Consider the following 13579-nt stretch of genomic DNA (forward strand, 5'->3'; position numbering starts at 1 on the left):
GGAGTTTGGCAGACTGCACTAACTGGAGAGGATGGGCACCCACTGTGACTGCTGGAGCTTGCACTGGAGTGGTGGCGGTATTGATGTGCATGACTACGGTTTTGGTGTGGTTGATGGTGACCTTGTTCTCCGTAGTCCATGCCTGTAGCCTGTCCAGGGTGCCTTGTAGTCTGGTGAGGTGTTGTCCACTGTAACCCCCACAGTGCAGTCATCCACGTACTTCCACCTGTGAAGAGTGTCCGAAGAGTGTCGTTGATCAGGATTAGGAAGCACAGTGGTCCCATCTTGGTCCCCTGGGGAACACCGCAGGTGAGGTGTTGGAATGTGGAGACAGAACCCTGGTACCTGACTGCCTGACGACGCTCACTCAGGAAATCAGTGAGCCATGAGACCAGGTTGGTGGGTAGCCCTAGTGTAATGGACTTGTTGATAACAGTGCAGTGATCAACAATGTCAAAAGCCTTCCTGAAGTCAATAAGGGCAATGGCCAGTGATGTCTTACGTTTCTGCAGGTTTTTGTGCAGGGAATCCAGGAAACTAACTAAGCAGTGTGGTGTAGAGGAGGTCCTCATATTGCCAAATTGCTGTGGATCAATTGACTGATAAATAAGAGCAAATGCCCACTCAAAAACAAAGTCTTCACAGAGTAGACTGGGTATGGGGGTAATGGCAACTGGCCTGAGGTCGTTAGGGGACTGTGGGGTGGTGACCTTGGGGATAGGGGTGACAAATGCGGTTTTCCATTCATTAGGGCATTTGCTTTGTCTGAGGGATGCATTAATATAAGAACAGAGGGAGTAGCAAGTTCGACTGCAAACTCCTTGTAAATTTTGATTGGGAGGTCAATTGGGGTTGTGGAGCGTTTGGATTTCAATTTCAGGAGTTTGTTGGCAATTTCAAATGGTTGAACACTGGGAGGAGAGTGAGGTCAAGACTGGGTAGGGTATGACATATGGTAGCAAAGTGGTTATTAATTATCTCAGCTGTCTCCTCACTAGGTAAATGAGAGATTAAAGGAAGTGTGAGAGACTGACGGTTAAGACCACAGATCTTTTACCTTAGAGTACCACTGACCGATGCCGACCTCCTTGAAGCCGTGCACTTTCCTGGGATAATAAGACTTCTTGGCTGACTTGATTTCCCTGATGACCTGGTTACGTAGACTTTTGTACAGGTGGTTGTTGGTGTAGTATGCCTTGTTGCGCTGCTCAATTAGTCTTTTGATACAGGGTGTAATCCACGGGACATCATCGGGGTGGATCCTCAGTGTCTTGGCTGGAAAGAAGTGGTGGTAGGCCTTGGTGATAGTGTCCAGGTAATTATCCCACTTATTCTGCACATCGTCTACCGTGATCACTTCACTGTGGGTGTGTGTGTGTGTGTTACAATCAAAACAAACACACACCACCACAAACACACAGATAACAACAACAAATAAACAAATCTCTTCCCCGATATAAACCAACGCGACCTGAACGACTAATTTCACCCATGTTATTATAAGTAATGACGGTCTCCTGTGTAAATAACTCTCCATTAGGAAGCTGTTGTGTACTGTGTGTGTGTGTGTGTGTGTGTGTGTGTGTGTGTGTGTTACTCAGTTATGTAAGAATGAATTACCTGTTATTGTGAGAAACAAAAACATTCTCATCAACAACAATATTTCTCACAAATATTTAATAGTTGTTTTGTGTGTCATTAAATAAGGAAACATATTATTATTATTTATGTCTCCTTATTATACGATTAATGAAGATATTTTATATTGTAGATTTATAGTGTCTGGGTGTCTGTCTGGGCGTCAGGGCATCATCTACCACACTGCTTCTGTTGTAAATTGTGGCGTATCCATTTGACTTTATTATTTAGTAGAGTTAGGGGTTTCTCCCACCCCCCCCCCCTCCTCCTCCTCAGCTGTGAGAGAGTGGGTGTGGTGGTGGGAACCCTCAGTCAACAACAGGTGTTTACTCGACCGTACACACACACACACACACACACATCAACAGGTAGCGGCAAGGCCTTTTACCTGGTGATTATCTAGTTTGTGTGTATAGGGACTCGACCACACCTGAGTTCTGTTGTAATCCAGTCCTCCCGTCTCTCTCCTCTCTTCCTCCTCTCCCCTCCCTTCCTTCCTTCCTCCTGGCCTCCTCCCGTCTCTCCCCTACCCTTCCTCCTCTCCTCTCCTTACCTCCCAGCCTCTTCACGTCTCTCATCACTTCCCTTCTACATCCTAGCCCCTAACTCCTCTCTCACCTCTTCTTCTGTCTCCCATCCCTCTCATGTCTTTCAACACACCCCTCTCTCCCACCTCCTGTCCTTTCTGCAACCTCCCCCGTCTCTCTCCCTTCCCACCTACCCCCCCTCCCATCTCTCATCATCTTTCACCCCCTTTTCCTCTCCTCCCTTCCATCTCCTCTACTCCTCCCAAGAGACATTAAGAGGAGCAGAAACACAACAACTCTCTACTAACGAGGAAATTGTCCACTTACTCGTCATGAAGATCACAAACAAACATAAGAACATCACTTTCCACCACCGACCAGCCTAGTAAACCTGTTATCTCAAAGCTGCCACAGACCCCAGAGTGGTTTTCTACTAGTATGTTCCTCTTCTACAGTTACTTAGTCTAGGAACAGCTACAGATATTTACATCCCCCATCCTGTCGTAACTAAAGATGTTCAGAGTATGTATCGACCTCTAGGAACTAATATTTTCACGTGTATCTAGATCCCTCACCTACCCTCCCCTCCTTCTCTCACCCACCGAATTAAATTTTCAGGTTTATCTGACTCTCTCTCACTAGGTATACACAGACGCCAGGTATTATTATGATCATCAGTGCGTGGGAACCAAAGATATGGGTCGGAAACTAAAATTATAATAGACATACAGATATATAGACATGTACACACAGACATACAGATATACAGACATGTACACACAGACATACAGATACAGACATGTACACACAGACATACAGATACAGACATGCACACAAACATACAGATATAGACATGTACACACACAAACATACAGATATAGACATGTACACACACAGACATACAGATGTACAGACATGTACACACAGACATACAGACAAGCACATAGACTAATTGACGTAATATAAGACAGAAAAATAGGCGAACTAACATGCAGACAACAAACAAGCAGATAGGCGGATGGGTAAACTGACAGAGGAACAATGACAGGAAGCAATTAATGTTTACCCAGACAAGTGATCTTTTCAAATCACATCACGATCAATGCAAACAGAAGCAAACAACACGGCTAATACGAAGCAGACACGTACATACATACATACATACATACATACATACATACATACATACATACATACATACATACATAAATATATAAGGGAATAATGAAGAGATGAAACAAAAACATAAACAAGACAGGTGAGAAAGTGGATATTAATGAAGCAATACAACAGGTAGAGGACATCAGGTAAAACATGTGAAAGTTGTGTGTGTGTGTGTGTGTGTGTGTGTGTTCTCTCTCCCCTTCGTCAGCTGGTGGGGTGTGGTGGGTGTGTGTGTGGTGAAGTGTGGTGGTGATAGAGTGTGGTATGGTGGTATTGATGATAGTGGTAGTGGTGGTGGTAGTAGGTGGTGGTGGTGGTGATAGTTATACAAGGTGATAATTATGGTGGTGGTAGTAACGTGTCATGCCTCAGTACTCGTCATATATATAAACACAAAATCAATTACTATTAGACAAACACACGTACAGATTCGTCATAGGAAAGACTTAACCAGGTGTTCTTAACGATATAATATGTAGGTATTCTCCCTACCCTACCCTACCCTACCCTACCCTACCCTACCCTACCCTACCCTACCCTACCCTACCCTACCTTACCCCACCCCACCATCTGAAATTGCTGGAATACTTAAGAGTTTGATCGTCGTGGCAAATACTAATACGGTATCAAGAATCGTGAGCACTAGAGGAGGTTCAGTGTTACTTTCACTCTGGGAATCTGGAACTTCTAATGCAATAAATAAATAAATAAATAAATATTCGTATCAAAAGTCATTTTTCCTTGTTACCTACAGAGAGAGAATTACTGCTGTGTCATTTAACCTAACCTAGCCTAACCTAACCTAACCTAACCTAACCTGCCACACATAGCTCGACCTTTTTCCGTGATGGGTAAAAAATGCAGTGTTTATAAATTCTTTGATGTTTATGTTTACAATCCTTTCAGGGACTGTAAATATAAACATCAAGGGACTGTAAATATAAACACCAAGGGATTGTAAATATAAACATCAAGGGACTTTATAAACACCACATAAAGGTAAAATTGTAAACAAATGTTTATACCATCTACAATTACCGTACAACAAACATTCATGTCTTTAAATCATTGTATCTATAGATTTTTCCAGTAATTTGAGAGTCAATGGCAGAACACATCTCACAGCCTGTTTGTGTGTTAGTAATATATAGTGTAAGCTCTCAGTGTTATATCATGTTAAATATTTCATTCTATATAGATGGATTGGAGTAGGATTCACACGCCACAACAGTGAGCAGGAAGTGTAGACTGAGGTAAGAAGGATAGATGTGGTGAGGCATAGTAGAAGAGGAGGAGGGGAAGAAGAAGAGGAAGAAGAAGGAGAAGGAGAAGAAGAAGAAGGAGAAGAAGAAGAAGAAGACAAAAAATTAGATAAGAGACATGCTGTTGAAAAGGACCAGTCATCTATAGGCGAAACAACCCTTGACCTAAACTAACCACTAACAGGATACACCAGATCAAAATATCACAACACATCAATTACCAGCAAGGAAAGCGAAAACAAAGTGGAGGAAAAAAATCTTTAAACAAATTCTTTAGTCTCCCTCGAAATATGTAATTATTAAGAGAAAACGTAACATATCCCATTCTCACTTAAGAATGTGTGTGTGTGTGTGAGGTATGAGGTGTGAGGTATGAGGTGTGAGGTATGAGGTGTGAGGTGTGAGGTATGAGGTGTGAGGTGTGAGGTATGAGGTGTGAGGTATGAGGTATGAAGTGTGAAGTGTGAGGTATGAGGTGGTGTGAGGTATGAGGTGTGAGGTATGAGGTATGAGGTGTGAGGTATGAGGTATGAAGTGTGAAGTGTGAGGTATGAGGTGGTGTGAGGTATGAGGTGTGAGGTATGAGGTGTGGGTGGAGGCATGGGGTGGGTGCTGTGGGTGGGGAGGCTAAATAGTTAGGCATCATCGTCGTATCAACAAGGAAGGGGACCGGTGGTAGAAGCGGTATAGGGGGGACCGGTGGTAGAAGCGGTACCGTTCTTGCCTCACAAGCGAGATGTCACGGGTTCGATTCCCGGGCCGGTGGAAGTTGTTTGGACTTACTTCCTAGCCCCCATTAGTCCCTGTTCACCTAGCAGCAAAGTAGGTACCTGTGGAAAGTTGCGAATTCGTATTCAGGGAGTTGTTGGAGCTTCCAATAACTTGATGACATAAACCATTGACTCTTCAGGCTTCTACGCCCTTAACTCACGCCTCGTCCCACTCTCCTCCCTTCCTTCCCTCCCTCCTCCGTTCCTTCCCTCCCTCCCTCCTCCCTTCCTTCCCTCCCTCCACGTATTAGTAACACCTGGTCCACACACACACACACACACACACACGCTAGGTCCTCCTGCAACGATAATTTGGTCTTGGAAGAGTAGGTCGCCTCTCCGGCTCACTGCTTACTGTCCCTCCTTGTGTACGTGGATATTTAGGCCAGTGTGTTTGTGTTCTTTTTCACTGCCTTCTCTTTCTCGTTTTCCTCATTTACTTTCTCTCTTTCATTCACTTTCTTTGTTTTTACTTACATTATCTTTTTTTCAGTCATTGATTTTCATTGTTTCATTTATTCCCTCTCTCCTCCTCTGTTCCTCTCACTCTCTATGTTCATATTATTAAATCTCACTCTCTTTGTTTTTCTCACTCACTCTCTGTTCCATTCACCCTTTCTCCATCTCACTCATTCACTCTCTCAACTCCATTCAACCCCCCTCTCTGTAGTCACACTGCCTCATAACACCTCTCTCTACCCCCACACAACACAAGGATAACCCCTACTTCAGCCACACCTAAAGATTCTGTCTGTAACCCCCCCCCCAAGCTATAAGAATCCAACCCTTCCCTAATACGCGGAGAGCAATCAGAGTTAACGTGGATGACAGCGCTACGATATCAGATTCATAATTCAAATACAGAGAAAAAATATATTAAGGGTAAAGATAATATAGTTCGTGATGCGTTCTGATCTCTTCTCTTGTGAGTATGGGAAGAATTGTGTTGACAGTCATTGAAGGATACAAGAGGCCAGGGAAGCAGGAGAACCACACCACTACCATGGATTGATGTTATAATGTATCACTGATCTTCAACAATTATAAGGTCTTTTAAGAGTGTGTTCTTGGTTAGTCAATACACTGGTTGTCAATGGTTTAAAATAAAAAATGATGTAACTCTATCAACATGGGAAATATAGCTATACATATTTACTGTACAGAGCAGAAGTTTATAAATTATGGAACATATTTGAGGTTTGTGGTGAGAATGTGGTAATTTTTCACCTAAAAGAGTGTGAATATATAGTTTTTATTCCTTAAATTTATTTTCTTTCTTCCACCAGTGACCGACCACTGCCAGCTGGACCTGTGGTGTGCTCCTCACTGCGGTACTCTGGCGCCTCTCATGATCACACCTGAGGAAGGCGTCAGCGTGTGTCAGAACTGTCGTGTTTTGGTTGTAAATTTTTGTCTTGTAAAATGATCTTAATTACCAATGTTTCCCTAACATAATGTATGCACGAAACTCACAACTTGGGGAGTTGATGTGGTATTGTTATCACCATGATGTGTGGTGTCAGGCCCTACAGAACACTACAGTATATACTATACATTTGGTTACACAAGGAGGTGGTGTGGCTGGCACTGTGTCCGACCGCCTTCACCTCCCAAACTGTAAAATTAGGTACCCATTCACAGCTGGCTACACTGGGTAGGAACCAATGACTCTCAGGACAGGAGGCGAGCGCTGTATCTAGTCGGCCACTGCATCTAAATGTAAACTAATTTAAGCCGTGATATCGTGAGCAGGAGCGGTGTGTTCTATCAGCCGTGCAGCAATAACTCCTGTGTGGCGTTTGGTTGTCATACGCCAGAGAGAACTTTACCTAATATGCAGAAACCATTTGTCTACACACAGACGGAAACCACCGTGACTAGATCCCTTTTCCTAATTGTTTACGGTCGGAGAATACAAATTTGACTATTTACATTCAGAGACCGTGTTAGAGTACTTAGGATCTTAGATAAACACCATTACCAATATTGTAGGGGGGGGGGGCTCTAGGTAGGTTATCAGGTGCGAGGGGCTTCATTATAAGGCAGGGCTGGGCTGGGCAGGGCTGGGCTGGGCAGGGCTGGGCTGGGTGGGTCTACCATGTGTATGTGTGTGTAGAAAGTCGCCCTTGAAACTTGGAGTGTTTCTCCTGGAGCGGGCAAAAAGCGGGACATCCTCCTGCGCCAGTCAACGCAGTCGCTAACAATAGCGTACAGCCTCAACTCCCACCGCTCAACTTTCATTGAGTGGTCCTCTACTTCTCTCACTTACAGACTGATTTCAGACGGCGCTGAGAAACTTAAACTTCTTAGAAACAATAAAGCCTATTTTCTGCCTGACAGTACGGTCGAAAGCCTGCTTGTTCTACACAAGTAACACGTTCTTACAGAGGTCTATGGAAAGGAGAATGTTGTGCTGACTTTCTGAGTGTCAGTGTTGGCGGTGGTGGGAGGCAGCAGGCGACGCGGCAGCAGTTGTTCCCTGGCCACGGTGGGAGAAACACTGTGTTTTCTCCTGCTCTCTCGCGTTCGGCTGACTCACTCACACTACTACTGACACACTTATACAACTCTCCGAGCTTTCTGCTGACTTACACATTGTCTCTCCACCACCAATGTTATGTCGCAGCGGTTACTTGCCAAGACTCCGCTCAGTGAGAACTACTAAGTAAATACCCTGGATACAATACTGAGGTGACAAGCCAATTATTAAGTTGGACACCAGTCTTGAAACTTACAGGGCATGTGTATGGAAAGCTGTTGTGTGAAGTAGTGACGCTGCTCAGAGGAAACACGGTTATTATTGGCTACAAGATATAGTGACCAATAACCTAGTTAGGGAAGATAAGAGAGATTTAGTGACTGAGTGGAACTGCCCGTGTGACTGTGACAAGAAGTTAAGACACTACTAAGGAGTTACGCTTCCCCCGACGGACGGACCGACGAACGGACGGACGGACGGACGGAAGCACCCTACCCGGCACTCTCCCAGGCCGGAACCATATGATGACAACGGCTCTACAACCCTAAGTCACTCACCGCTACAAATAAAGGTACGTACTGCATTATACCCTTGTCCCTGATGCCCCCTGGTCCCTCCCATGCCCCACCATGTCCAACCCTCACATGACATACCATCTGGTACTACAAGAATGTATAACGAGAGTCTCAGCGTAAATCTGACGCCATTTTGAACCGAAGTGAACCAATTAAATGTATAAGGGTTAACATGATAGAATACACCCTTAGAGTATAACCAAGTATAAGGGTTAACATGATAGAATACACCCTTAGAGTATAGCCAAGTATAAGGGTTAACATGATACAATGCACCCTTAGAGTATAACCAAGTATAAGGGTTAACATGATAGAATACATCACAGGATAACACGCAAAATACCGGTATATCTACAAGGTTAACAGGCTAGATTATACCCTGATAGACACAGTATAATCTAGTGCAAATATATCTCAAGGACAACAGGACTGATTATACCTTCATAGTATAGGTTAGGTTAGGTTGGGTAAGGTTAGGTTAGGCTAGGTAGGGTTAGGTTAGGTCTTGGTTAGGTTGGGTTAGGTTGGGTTAGGCTAGGTTGGGTTAGGTTAGGTCTTGGTTAGGTTGGGTTAGGTTGGGTTAGGCTAGGTTGGGTTAGGTTAGGTCTTGGTTAGGTTGGGTTAGGTTTGGTTAGGTTTGGTTAGGTTAAGGTTAGGTTAAGGTTAGGTTGGATCAGTATCTGTGGATGAAGGCGTTGAAGTCTCCTCCTCCAGTTGTAAGAGAGTGGAGCTTATGAATGGAGTGGGGGGTTGGTAAGTGGAGTGGGGAGATTATAAGTAGAGTGGTGGGAGGATTTATAAATGGAGTGGGGAGTTTATATGTGGAGGCGTCACGTGTTGTTACAAGTGGGTCACCAGAATGTAACCAATTTCTTCTTTTTTATCATTCTTTCTTTTTTTTCCTCTTCTATCATTCTCTTTATTCATTCTTCTCCATCATTCTTGTTCTTCCGGTTATCATTCAGTTTCCTGTTTCTCCTCCATTTCCTGTGTTTGTTTTTTTGTCTTCTGTCCTTCCTACTCATTCACTTTCCCTCTTGTAACCCTCTCCTCTTCTTCCTGTTCCTCTCTTTCATTCCTCCTCTTCCTCTTTCGTTCTCTCATTTTTTCCCTCTTCTTCATCGTCTATTCCTTCTCCTCCTCCCTTTCTACTTCTCCTCCTTCTCTTCCTCTTCATCCTCCACTTCTTCCCTCCCCTCCTTCTCTTCCACTTTCCCTTCTCTCCTTTTACTCAGTTACTTCATGTTGCGTTAGTAAGCTCTATGAGTGCCAGACCTGACTGACTGACTTAAGAGACATCCCCTCAGCCATTATATAAAACACTTAACCAAACTTTAAGACAATTTGACGCTGGTTTTTAAATTATCGTAAGTTAAATTTTTCTCGTAACTCTGAAAACAATCTGATTCCTTTAAGCCACAAAACCTGTAGTAAATACTCTCAAAATGTCACCAAAAAGGCTCTGAGACTACAAGATACATAGATACATTCCTTTATTTACTATTTAAGGTGAAAAATGAATAAACTTACGAGTTTTTTTTAGAATATTTATTTTTTTTTATTTTTTTTATTTGAAAGATTCTGTATAAGTATCTAGTTAAGGAAGAGTCTCTGTGTAGTTTTAATGCCATTTTGGATAATATTGTATTGTTTAGAAGTCGACCAATGGGATACGTTCTCATACCGTCAGTTACGAAAAAAAATCAACGTAAGATTTTTTTTTAATTGAGATAATTTATTCAGTATTTTGAAATGTTTATAAAAAATCCGGGTTAACTTTTTTTTTACAAAATAACTTACAGGTCCGGGACTTACGGGTCCGGTTAATGACTTACAGGTCCGGTTAATGACTTACAGGTCCGGTTAATAACTTAGGCCGGTTAAATGACTTCAGGTCCGGTTAATGACTTACAGGTCCGGTTAATGACTTACAGGTCCGGTTAATGACTTACAGGTCCGGTTAATGACTTACAGGTCCGGTTAATGACTTACAGGTCCGGTTAATGACTTACAGGTCCGCTAATGACTTACGGGTCCGGTTAAAATCGACTTACGGGTCCGGTTAAATGACTTACGGGTCCGTTAATTGACTTACGGGTCCGGTTAAATGACTTACGGCTAAATGACTTACGGTCCGGTTAAATGACTTACGGGTCCGGTTAAATGACTTACAGGTCCGGTTAATGACTTACGGGTCCGGTTAATGACTTACGGGTCCGGTTAATGACTTACGGGTCCGGTTAAAATGACTTACGGGTCCGTTAATTGACTTACGGGTCCGGTTAATGACTTACGGGTCCGGTTAAATGACAACGGGTCCGTTAATTGACTTACGGGTCCGGTTAAATGACTTTATGGGTCCGGTTGAATGACTTAACTCCCTGGTCCGTTAATTGACTTACGGGTCCGGTTAAATGACTTACGGGTCCGGTTAAATGACTTATGGGTCCGGTTAAATGACTTACGGGTCCGGTTAAATGACTTATGGGTCCGGTTAAATGACTTACGGGTCCGGTTAAATGACTTATGGGTCCGGTTAAATGACTTATGGATCCGGTTAAATAACTTACAAATACGGTTAAATAACGTACGAGTCCGGTTAAATGACTTACAAATCCGGTTAAATGACGTACGAGTCCGGTTAAATGACGTACGAGTCCGGTTAAATGGCTTACGAGTCCGGTTAAATGGCTTACGAGTCCGGTAAACTGGTCCACCGCCTCGCTCAATAAGGGACAACAAGATTCAGGAGCAACATATTTCTTGTCCGCCTTGGCTTGTCCCGTAAGGTAACGGTAATGTCTGTTTAATATAACGGTAATGTCTGTTTAATATAACGGTAATGTCTGTTTAATATAACGGTAATGTCTGTCTGTCTCTGTCTGTCTGTCTGTCTGTCTCTGTCTGTCTGTCTGTCTGTCTCTGTCTGTCTGTCTGTCTGTCTCTGTCTGTCTGTACGAGAAATAAGAAAAAATAAAGGAAGAAAAAAAATAAGAAATTAAAAAAAATAAAAAATACAAGAAAAAAATCAATGAGGTGGCAACAACACAACAACCTAGTGATGACGTCATTACTTCTGACGTCATTAACTCTGACGTCATTACTTCTGACATCATTAACTCTGACGTCATTACTTCTGACGTCATTAACTCTGACGTCATTACTTCTGACGTCATTAACTCTGACGTCATTACTTCTGACGTCATTAACTCTGACGTCATTACTTCTGACGTCATTACTTCTGACGTCATTACTTCTGACGTCATTAACTCTGAGTCTCGTTACAATTACCCAAAAAATAAAAAAATCGATCATTAATTTGCTTTTGTTTTTCTTTCTTCTTTGTGGTATCGTGGGATATCCTGTCTGTGTGTCTGTCTGTGTGTCTGTCTGTGTGTCTGTCTAGTATAAGGTCAAGCGTACAGTGGACAGGATCCTGACCTATACATGTCATCCCAGCAAGGTCACGAAGGTCACAGTCCACCTGGTGTGTGTACCTCTGAACACATATACACACACACACACACACACACACTGGTCGATACAATATTAGTTAGATAAGATAGTAATTAAATAAAAGCTTAAATTTCACGAATTAATTATATATGTCATCTAATGCGCCTTATGGTAATAAGAGTAACTAATTAGGCTCATTATAATGTTATGGTGGATTAACTGCATTACCTTCAGTTAATTGACTATGTGTCTTCAGTAACATCTCTAGCGTTATTATTATTATTATTATTATTATTATTATTATTATTATTATTATTATTCAGATCGACATTGTAATTAATCTTGAAAATTGCCTGAGTATTGAAGATTTTTTTGTCATGCATGTTCTGTGTGTGTCTGTGTATGTATGTATGTATGTATGTATGTATGTATGTATGTATGGGATGAATGATGGGATGAATGATGGGATGAATGATGGAATGAATGATGGGATGAATGATGGGATGAATGATGGGATGAATGATGGGATGAATGATGGATGAAATGATGGATGAATGATGGATGAATGATGGATGAATGATGGATGAATGGTGGGGATGAACAGATGGATGAATGATGGATGAATGATGGATGAATGATGGATGAATGATGGATGAATGATGGATGACAATGATGGATGAAAATGATGGATGAATGATGGGATGAATGATGGGATGAATGATGGGATGAATGATGGGATGAATGATGGGATGAATGATGGGATGAATGACGGGATGAATGATGGGATGAATGATGGGATGAATGATGGGATGAATGATGGGATGAATGATGGGATGAATGATGGGATGAATGAATTGTTATACATTATATACATTTATCTAAATTAATAATGATAATAATAAACAAAATAACTATTATAAAAAACAGTCAAAAGACAGTTTACATAAGGGAAACTTTCTCGTTACAATTAATTAATTATCATCGTAACGGGACACTAATTATTAACATCTTTTACTTCAGTGTCATAAACTTTTTACTTTTACAAAAAATATATACAATTCACACTAAATTATCACCCTAATAATTTGTCATCTCATTGATATCACACATAACATGATAATATACTTGTATCTCCAGTCAACAGTATATTACATAATGATAACATCTGGTTCAACGTGTCATTAGTATCAGTCTCATTAACCATGTCTAACTTTCTATAGCAGTGAGTTGTGGAATTTGTCTGTATGTCTACTGAGTAATGTCAGCAGTTCAATTGGAGTTTGATGTCTGTCATTTCGATATAATGTCTCTATAAAAGATAGAGTCATTGGTAGAGTGACTGAACCCATTCTAACTTTCACTTCACCTAACCTAACCTAATCTAACCTAACCTAACCTGACCTGACCTAACCTAACCTAACCTAACCTAACCTAACCATAAATCAATAGGGCTCACCACATGTCTATATAGATAATACGTGTGAAGTTTGGTTAAAATCCGTGAGGAAGAACTTAAGTTAATACGTGGACAGTACAGTACTTATCTATGGACGGACAGACGGACGGACGGACGGAACCATGAAATCACCCCCCCCCCCCACCCGGAAGCTCGTCGGTGGGAGGCTTTAGCGTATCTTTCTTCCGATTTGTCCTCATTGAGTCTCAGGTGAAGCTTACAGGTTTAGTTATGCCTCACTGAACACAAGCC

General features: G+C 42.1%; 1 protein-coding gene across 1 annotated transcript in view; it reads left to right on the top strand.

The window, feature by feature from the left end:
- Positions 1 to 7788: 7788 nt before the first annotated feature.
- LOC121872460 (mucin-17-like) overlaps positions 7789 to 13579 on the top strand; it is a 92689-nt gene continuing 86898 nt past the window's right edge. The window contains exon 1 of the mRNA XM_042375238.1: positions 7789 to 8411. The gene's annotated coding sequence lies outside the window, so the exon portion shown is untranslated. The remainder of the gene's footprint in view (positions 8412 to 13579) is intronic.

The sequence above is a fragment of the Homarus americanus genome, unplaced genomic scaffold (assembly GCF_018991925.1).
Source record: "Homarus americanus isolate GMGI-L3 unplaced genomic scaffold, GMGI_Hamer_2.0 scaffold11302, whole genome shotgun sequence".
Taxonomy (NCBI): Eukaryota; Metazoa; Arthropoda; class Malacostraca; order Decapoda; family Nephropidae; genus Homarus; species Homarus americanus.